We start from the raw sequence: 8,074 nt of genomic DNA on the forward strand, positions 1-8,074 counted from the left end.
GGATCGTCCATAAACTACGTAACGCTAAATTTCACTAATGAACAAAACAGAAAAGGATCAAAAGCAAAGCCCTAAAGTCAAATGAAAAATAAAAATAGCGCCTTAAGTTTAATGAAAATTGCCGCGTAAAAAAGCTAAAGATTTTCAACTTCTTGGAAAATAACCAAGAATACCACTAAACCTTTTTGTTGTATCAAAATCTCATTCAAAATTGAGTTCATGTTCAGTTCAGAATCGCGGATCATTTTTGTGACTAAGCTTTCTTAAACAGTTTAAAACTGAATCAAGAAGGCATTTAACACATACAGCCTGTATGTGGTAAATGGCTTATAGTTTTTCATTGATTTTATCTGAATTAGTTTTTAATTGATTTTATAACAAAATAAATTAAAACCTGTATTACAGGTTTTATTTTATTTTGTTATAAAATCAATTAAAAACTAATTCAGATAAAATCAATTAAAAACTAAAAAATAATGTAGTTATTTTAAATATTTGAAAGTAAAATTAAAAATTTTAATTAAAATATAATGAAATATGTTTAAATAAAATATTATATAATAAAAATGAACATTATTACAAATCATATTACACCTTCACGCACACCTCTCCTCCCCCCTCTCCCCATCCCAACACACGCACCTTCCACCTCTCTCCCATATAATTTGTTTCATTCCTAATATTTTTGTAAACATCTTTTTTATCATTATTATTATTATTTTTTATATGTATATTTCCTTTATTGTTCTGTTTAAAAATAATCAATGTTTATACATATATGAACAAGAAAGATAAAATATGTCCGTAGAACAAAGAAGACAGCAAAACCATGTCAACAAGTACTGTTATTGTATATACAAGTTAAAATATAAACTTTTCTTTTTTACAATGATCTTTACAAAATAAAGAATTAAATAGACAGGGGCTCAAAGAAGATGAAGATGACAGTACATCATCGCAATCTTTTCATAGAGCCCCTATATATATATTTAATAGAATATACATAATAATTTAAATACCCTTAAGGGCATAAAGGAATTAGAATAAAACGTTGCTTTTTCCATTAATTTGATTTTTTTTTTAATTTACAATTTATTAAAACTTTTTTTTATATTAATTATTTTATTTAAAAAATTCAACAGCAAAACACTTGTCTAACTGCTGTGTTTTTAAAATATTTTTTCAGAATGTAAATAAAACATTTGTTTTGCTGTAATTTATTGTATCTATTTTATTTAGAATTTAAATATAACGTTGTTTTGCCATTTTATTTTTTAATAATTTCTATCAGAATTTAAGTAAACCGTAAACCATTCGCTTTTTCCTTTTTATTTTATTAAGTTTATTTAGAATTTAAATATAACGCTCCTTTTGCTGTTGTTAATCACCATTATTATATATTATTGCTGAACCTAATACAATTAATGCTCATTCATGCGTGTTTGCACAAAACTTGCGGCAGCCATTGAATCCGCGATAACAGCGAGAAAGAGTCTCTCAACACTTATTAAGTAAACCAAATAAAAACAAAAAAAAACAAAAAAAAACTGCAAAAATAAAATCAAATAACTTTTAAGTTACTCAAGCACAAATGAATCTGAAATTTTAAAAATGTCATTTTTGATTAGAAACTTAAATAAACTTAATGAAATTATCTATTCTCATTATATAATAAATATCCTTGTAAACATTTAGCAAAAACAAAAAAAAACAAACAAAAAAATGATATTGTAGTATGGTATTCGGCAATAACACAAAAGCAAGTCTATTTCGTACTTTGGCCATTAACTTAGTTATAATATTTGTGATCAAAGTAAAAAAAATCACAAGAAAGTGTAACAAAAGGCATAGGGTTTGGGATTTGATGAATTAACGAATTTGTCTTTACTTATTTACATTTATAAAAAGTTTATTCTTAATTATTTTGTTGATTTTTGTACTTTTTACTTAACATTGTTACAGTTTGGTACGTATACGTGTATATAAAATACTGGTGAGTAGATTCGTGTGATCTCTCTTTTGATTATATTATATACTTTGGAAATTCGGAGAAGTTTAATATTATTGTTATTGTTTTTTATACTTTTTTTTCTCTTTATTACAATTTTTATACAAATATAAGTAAAATAAAAAGTTATCTTACATTAATTTAAATTAATTACAAATAAAGATATCGTTAGAAAATAAAGAAAGATAGCAAAAAAGAAACGGAAAACTTATAGAAGACCATGATGTCTTGTCACTGAGAAACCGCTCAAGCTGACTGAAATGATTTTGCTGGTTTAATATAGAGTTTTAATGTTTTATTGTTTTTTGTTGTTTTTTTGTTTGTTTTTTTGTCTTTTTTACTCTTTTTGTTTTATATCAAACAGTTTTATCAGTAATCCTTCGTTAAACTGGTAGAACAAATAAATTTTCTTGGTTTAGAAGGTTCACGAAGACTTCGTTGCCTGTAGCAATCAATCAAATAATTTTCCCAAAACAGAGTTTGTTTTTTTTAATTTTTCATTGTGAGCATGGTTATTTGTATCTTGGCTATTTAAAATATCATTAATCCATATTTTGAACATAACACATTTAAGTATTTTATATAATATTCAATTTTAATAATTCTTTTATAACATTTAGTTCATTTTAGGAAAACCATTATGTGATAAATTAAAATTATTTAAACTCCAGAGTATACTTGGTGTCTCATAAATAATTATTTTCGTCAGTACTTTTTGTAACAACTTTAGTCGAATGCACAACTTTTGGAAAATGAGCTGCTGATGAATATTCATAGATTACCAGCACATACACACCTATACCAGCGCATACACACAACATACTAACAACACATATGCACCCATATACATACAAACATACATACATAAATACATACATATACAGATAAACACACACACACATATATACATATATATATATATATATATATATATATATATATATATATATATATATATATATATGCATATACATATGTACACATACATATATACACACATACAAGTTTGTCATTCATATTACAAAACAGCTTGCAGATGTCAGTATTAGAAAGGAATAGTTTAGTATCATCAGCGAACATAATACTAAGTAGGTTTCAAATTTTATTTAAGTTATTAATATATATATCAAGAATTAGAGGGGCAGTAATATAGAGTCTTGAGGAACACCACAAAATATATCTAGTAAATCTTTTTGATAATCATCATTACAAGAAACAAATTGTTTATGATTTGATAGGTAGCTTTCAAACCACTTTAGAGTTTTTTCATTATACCATAATATTTAAGCTTATGGAGTAAGTGTGATCTACTGTATCAAAAGCCTTAGATAGGTCAATAAAGATACCTAGTGTGTTTTGGGAATTTTCAAACGATTTTGAAATTTTGCGTATAAATTAAATAATTGCATGTTCCGTGGATTTGTGTTTTTAAAAGCCAAATTGGTTATTATATAGTAGATTATTGGATCGAAAATAATCATAGATTCTATTATACATAACTCTTTCTAATAACGTGAGGATACTAAAAATTTGCACAAAAAAGAATTGCTTATAATTGTCATTCAAATTATATTATTGTTTCACAACTGATCAAATAAGTAAGGATAGCAATAATAAATCATCTTATAACTGAAAGTGTCCCATGATCAACAGCGCAGCGAATTTTAGTCTTAAGCAAGCAAAGAAGGTTTTCAAAGTATTCTGGAATAAAATCTCGTAACTTAAGTTAAATTCTCTTTTTCAGGTGGTAAAGAAATTTTCCTTTGATATTATTGGAATAGACTCTCTGCTTTAGGTGAGCCTAAAAGGTCTCAATGGGCCTTAATTGAGGTACATTTGATAGATTATCATCCTTAGAAACATAGGTTATATTAAACTTCTTATAAGTTTCAATTGTTAGCTATGCATAATGACAGCTTGCACCATCAGGCCAAAATATATATTTTATATTTTTGTGATGCGAATTGATGAAGGGAACAAGTTTCTTTTCAATGCATTCTTTGGAATATATTTTTGCATCAATTGGTGTGTTTTGGCTGCTCAATGTAAAATAGGACTCGTCATCCATGACAATTTCAAACCCATTTGACGGTCGGAAAAAAAATTTTAACGAAAATTTTAACAGTCGTTGTTTTTGTTTAATTATCTGAATTTCAGAGCATTCTGGTGCTTTATTTCTTTTGATATATTCAAGTCCATGCATGTTAAAAATTTTGTAAACATGACTTCTATGAATTCCATATTTTAATGCAAGTTTTCTCAGGAAAATTCCAATTTTATTTTTAGCTTTGTTAATGAGTGGAGTAATTTTTCTTATGTCCATTTTGTATGGCATTCTACCGCTTTCTGATTTTCTTTTAAGGTCAATATTGTCGTCAACTCTTTTAATAATATCATAAATTGTTTATCTTGCAACTTTCATTTGCATAAAATGATGCACTGTAAATCCCTTTGTCTTTTTCCCTTTGTCTATGTTATCTAAAAAGAAGTTTCCAATAAGCTTTCGTTTGTCGTTTTCTTTAATTCCATCCATTTTATTTATATAATTTTAATTGCCAAAATCAGTATCACATCATGAAATAAGAATGTCTAGTGAATATATTTAACTTCAGAAATATTCGAAGTTGTTCGTGAGTTTTTAAAAATGCTCAATTTTTTGCTCAGGTCATCAGGTGGAAGATAACAACAGCTTAATAGAATGTTTGTTGTTTGATTGTTTACAATTTCAATCGTTAAAATTGTTGTTACCTTTATTAAATCATGAAAATTGTTGTTATCTTTGTTAAATGCTTGTTTGAACTTATTTAAGGTACTGACTACAAAATCCTTTGATCTTCTTTCAGATACCTTGTTTTATATTTGTTGTATCTTTTATCAAAAACTTGTGAAAGTTTATTATTGTTAAATTTGGCAATATATAATTGTAATACAATCAACAAATGTAAAAAAAAAAAAGTAAAAATAAATAAATAAAATTCATATATATAACAATTTGATTTTAGTATAAATTATTCATCATCTCTTGTCTTAATAATTCAATATCTCGCATAGTATATTAGAAGATGGAATGTTTGGTTGTGATCTTTTTATTGACCTTCCAAAGGGTTTAACACAGACAAATTTATTTATTACGGTATAAGAGAGTATCAAATTCATGGTTTAGGCCATTTCTTACAAATAGAAATATAAAACCAATTTGTTTTTTAAAAAAAAAATATTTTTTTGATAATAATATTGGCGTACCACAAAAGTTTTGTACTGCGAACATGATCTTCATGATCTGCAAAAACAACTTATTAAAGCAAGTGAGTTTTGTTGAGTTTAACAATTTGCGAAAATCACACATTTAATAACAAAAGCAAATAAATATGTCGACTATGAACTTAAAAAGTTTGCAACTGGTTAAATGAATTATTTTTAAATACTGGTAAAACTAATAATTCTCAAACCAAGATTTAATAATACAGACAATCAATTGGTGATTAAAATAAATGGAAATAAACTTTTTTGGAATTAAAAATGCGGGTAACAGATAGCATATAAATGGTTAATCACTTAACAGATCCAGTACTATCTTATCTAAACTACGATATTATGTTGAAGATTAAAACATTAGAATTTATTTTGCTTTACTCAACTCTCTTCTAACATATTGTTATTTGTCTGAAGGGAAAAACTCATTATAAAAATAATTCAATTTTATTAAAAAAAAGAGTTAGTTCTAAGACCGTCAAACTTTCAATTTCTTCCTTATAAATCACGTGCTCATACATCCAAAACGTGCTTATCCATCACGCGAACATCCATCACGTGAACATCCGTCACGTGCTCAATACATCCAAAAAACTTCAAAGCTTAAATTTTTAACGCATAATTCACATACAAAGAATTAGTTGAAAAACTTTAAATTTTAAACCTTTATATTCACATATAAATTGAAAATCTTCGTATGTAGCTGTCTAAACAATAAACCCTTTTTGTTGTAGACACTTTTAGGCTGTATTTAAATATAAACTAATCAAAAAGAAAGTTTTAACTTTTTTAAGAAACTTTATTTATTCGAGAGAAAAAAAAAAATCAGTCTACTCTAACATTTTTGGAGAATGAAATAATTAAGCCGATGGATAATTAAAAAAGAAACAACCAATAAAAACAATTACAAAAAAATATGATTGTCAACTCAAAGTTATAAATTTGAAAAATGCCCTCTTAAAATAATAATGAATTAACAAGAAGATTAAAAAAAGAAATAGTTGCGTAGGTTTGTCAAGGTTCTAACTGATTTTTTTAATATTAGAAGAATAGCAAATAATCTTTTTTTCTTTTTTCTTTTTAATGTCTATATAAAAATATTTATATGTTTATTTTCTATTTATGTATTTTTATAAATCATCTAAAAAAAAAGAATACATAAAGAAATAATAGTAATAATAATTATGATAATAATATAAATAGTTTTAAGAAAAAGTTAAAACTTATTTTTTCTAAACTCTCCTAATATAAAAAATATCAGTTTGGCTTTTTAAAATAACCGAATGAGCATGAAATCATTGAAATAGTCAAACAAATAACTGTTTGTTTTTTTTTAAATTTGCCTTCGGTTTGATTGACTGTTTTAAAAGCGTTTGATACAGTTGACCACTGTATCAAATCCTCTTACATAAGCTAAAGCATTAAGCTGTAATTAATAAAACTTGCTATTGAATTAAAAGCAATCTTACCAATAAAAAGCAATATGTGCACAACCCAGTGAGTATAGATGTTGATGGGACGTCTTTACGGCGTCTAACTGATGACACAAGTCCGTAGGACGACATTGAGTTGTCCAGCGGACGTTCTGTGCCCGCTATGAATGTCCAATCTGGAGTGTTAAATACCTTGTGAAGAGTCCCTCAAGAAACAATTCTTGGCCCATTACTGCTTTTGATTTATATATGATTTTTTTTTAACGTAAACTCTTAAAATTGTAAACTATGTAACTTCATCAAAACATTTTAGAGGTTTCCACAATATAATTAAACAGATATGAATTGGGAGATATGAGCGACCAATAACTTTCTTTATCCCACTTTACTTCTCAAAAAATTATTTTTGGGGCCTTTTTTTCAAAAATGCGATTTTTAACAAACGCAGGGAGACAAAACGATATTTGTTAAAATAGAGAGAAGGAAATTTTATAGTTTACCGTAATTGGGATTTCTTGAAATTGAAGTTTTTGGGAAGTCCCACTTCTCCTCACTTTTCCCTATTGAAACAAAAATAATCTCTCTTTTAAAAACTTAAGTAAAAGTTTAGATATAGATCAAAAACATTATCTAAGAGCAAATGTGAATTAGACATAAAATATACACGACATGTTTACAGAAAAAAGATTGCGTTTAAAGCTACTCTGAAGTCCTTTGTTTATTTTTCAGTTTTTTATTTGATTTTTTTATTAGCGCAGTAAATATTACTAATAGGTTTATTACGGTAATATAACTATTTTATTTATTGAAACTTTATATAATGGATCTATGAGCTGGTTGCGATGACGTATATAGGGTTGAGCTTTTTCCAAAAATTTATCTGTAAATCAGTAAAATTGTTTTACCGATTTACTGGTAATGTCTGTAAATAATAGATTTTACTATAATTACAAAGGAAAAGTTGACAACAAAAGCTGCAGTAAAATCAAAAAAGCCTAAGATTTTAAATTTTTTCTAAAGCAACCAATTTTTTTTTGAAAACATTATTTATTTTGAAAATCTACAGTCAAATATGAAGTTCTCCAAGAAGAAATCAATAAACAGAGCAGCCGTGGCGCAGTGGTTAGAGTTCTGGCTCAGAACCCAAAGGTCCGAGGTTCGACGCCAGCTCCGGCCTAGGAAACGACATTGGTACGGAAGGAGGCGTGAACAGCACAAAAAAGAGGTTTCGTTTATCCTTGACCGCAGAAGGAGTTGGAGCCGTCTCTTCTTAAACAAATTCAAAGTTAAAGATTTGATCAGAGAAGTATTGAAAAACGTTTCTTCACATTCGATTTGCAGTGATAATAAACATTTTATTCAACATTGTTGCAGCTCTTGA

Source organism: Hydra vulgaris, chromosome 02 (assembly GCF_038396675.1).
Source record: "Hydra vulgaris chromosome 02, alternate assembly HydraT2T_AEP".
In the NCBI taxonomy this organism is placed as follows: domain Eukaryota; kingdom Metazoa; phylum Cnidaria; class Hydrozoa; order Anthoathecata; family Hydridae; genus Hydra; species Hydra vulgaris.